Source organism: Cebus imitator, unplaced genomic scaffold (genome assembly GCF_001604975.1).
Source record: "Cebus imitator isolate Cc_AM_T3 unplaced genomic scaffold, Cebus_imitator-1.0 Scaffold281, whole genome shotgun sequence".
Lineage (NCBI taxonomy): Eukaryota > Metazoa > Chordata > Mammalia > Primates > Cebidae > Cebus > Cebus imitator.
In genome coordinates this window covers 402,708-404,903 of record NW_016107596.1, presented here as the reverse complement: position 1 = coordinate 404,903, position 2,196 = coordinate 402,708, and the positions used below count along the sequence as shown (strand labels likewise).

The following is a 2,196-nucleotide window of genomic DNA, read 5'->3' as shown; positions in this document are numbered from 1 at the left end:
AATGCATATCAAATGCTAGGAGTCTCAATCCTAATGACAAAAACAATTCATGTTTTTATTGCCTGGAACGGTTAAAATGGCTGCTTATATAGTTATCCTGTCAAGCCAGCAATCCTGATTCCTTGACATGCCACTTTATCCAGAATCTCAATCTGTGCATCATTTTTGCAGATTCCTTTCCCCCACAACCATCTTTCTGTCTTCCATTCTGCTTTATGAGCCCTGGTGGAGGCCTTGTTACAGCTTGGTAACCAATTTATTTCACCCTCTCCTCACGTGGTAGAGCTTCCCTGCATCTCATAATCACTATTAGAAGACACAGGATTTCATTGTCCTAAGATAATCAAGCCTCGGGCTTTTGATTCTTTGAAAGTCACAAAACATGGGGGATCTTTTCAGCTGGCAGGTGGTAGGACGAGTTTGAGCTCCAGGGTTGAGCAGTTCTAGATTCTAATCCTGGTACCACCTGTGTGCCACAACTGCTTCATCTGAAATGAGGATGGTAATGCCTAACAGGCAGGGCTGGTTAAAAATTAAATCATAGCAACAAACCATTTATTTTGCATTATGATGAGCACTTACATGCATTTTCCTAGTTAAACCTCCTAGTAATTTATCATAGCAGTCTACGAAGTAAGTGCAATTATTATAATCACATTACAGATTGGGAAACTGAGGCTTGGTGATTTAAATAACTTTCTCAAGGTCACACAGCAAGTGGTCTGACTTCAGTATTTTAACTACCACAGTGTACTTCACTTCATCCCTACGTGTAATCAATACATTTATTGCAAGCCTGCCACCGTGCCTACCATTTGCTTCCTTTCCCCCAATGGATCCGCTGCCACAAGCAGTACAACGATAAAATTTTAGCCTGTGAAAATATGTGGGAAAATGTAAAGAAAAATGACACAGAGAATGCAAATTACCCATATACTTGGAAGTGATTTGCAACAGTGTTTTGCTAGACAGAGAGGCACCATTGAAGGGTCTGTAAGAAACCAGATTGATTGTTTTGCTCAGCACTCTGCTGCTGCTTGAGCTGCTGGTGGTTCTGTGCCCAGCAGTGAACCTGATATACTTTGTAGGGTGTAATAGCCATACTGTCTGAAACAGTCTTTTGGGGTTGCCCAGGGTAACACGCCTTTCCAATGTCCCCTAGAAAGAACCTACCTGCTCTGAGTCTCCAGCTATGCACTTCACCCGCCTAGTTGTCACTCCCCTCCTCCAGTTCATGTCTCAGTCCTCTCTCCTGCAAGGTATGGGGGTGGTTTGTCCATCAGTAAGGGTGAGCAGTTGGAAATTCATTACAAAGCGCAAGATGAAAGAGGCTTGGGTTAAGATCAGTATAATGTAGATGTAGAGGAATGACTTTAAGCACATGACAGAGATGCCCCAAAGGACAGGCAGGCGGTGCTCTAGGTGGCTTTGTGCTTGTCACTAGGGAGTGGAAATGGTGACATATGCTACAAAAATAGGACTGGGCTGGCTTCACCTCTTATATAACTCTTATTTCACACTTGCCTTTCTTGAAGGCGGTGATGGTGGTCTAGAAGTTATTTTTGAATCTTTAAATCTCAGCTCAGTCACTTACAGAAGTGAAGTGGTTTTTATGAAGTCACCAGCTTATAAATGGCAAAACTAACTAGAAGCTCTGGTTGGCAGTTAAATATTTGTATTTTAATGGAAAAGATAATTAGTGCAGTTTGGAAAGCAAGTTTTCTGGATAGGACCTATGGAAAGTGGAGGTGGAATTATAAAAGGCATCCTTATAGGAGACCACTACCTAAAAAAATCTTTCCTCTTGTCTGCCTTGTTAACAGATAACATCTGGTAGAGGGCCTGTGATAGTCTTCCACCCTGGTTGTTTCAGGAAATCTTTTGTTCTAATTTCTTCAAAAGAAACAATACAGTATTGGCTCGTACAGTGGCTCATGCCTGTAATCCCCAGCACTTGGGGAGGCCGTGGTGGGAGGATCACTTGAGCCCTGAAGTTTGAGACCAGCCTGGGCAACATAGCAAGACCCTGTCTCCACCCAAGAAATGAAACTATACAGTATTTATTAGATACCACTTTTGTTTTTTTTTTGTTTTGTTTTGGTTTTTTTTTTTTTTGAGACGGAGTTTCGCTCTTGTTACCCAGGCTGGAGTGCAATGGCGCGATCTCGGCTCACTGCAACCTCCGCCTCCTGGGTT

General features: G+C 42.5%; 2 protein-coding genes across 3 annotated transcripts in view; one reads left to right on the top strand and one right to left on the bottom strand.

Moving 5' to 3' along the window:
- Positions 1-1,832, bottom strand: part of MKRN2OS (MKRN2 opposite strand) — a 20,602-nt gene extending 18,770 nt beyond the window's left edge. For both annotated transcript variants that reach the window (XM_037728828.1, XM_037728829.1), the window contains exon 1: positions 1,174-1,832. The gene's annotated coding sequence lies outside the window, so the exon portion shown is untranslated. The remainder of the gene's footprint in view (positions 1-1,173) is intronic.
- MKRN2 (makorin ring finger protein 2) overlaps positions 1-2,196 on the top strand; it is a 28,046-nt gene that overhangs the window by 2,934 nt on the left and 22,916 nt on the right. The gene's annotated exons all lie outside the window — the stretch shown is intronic.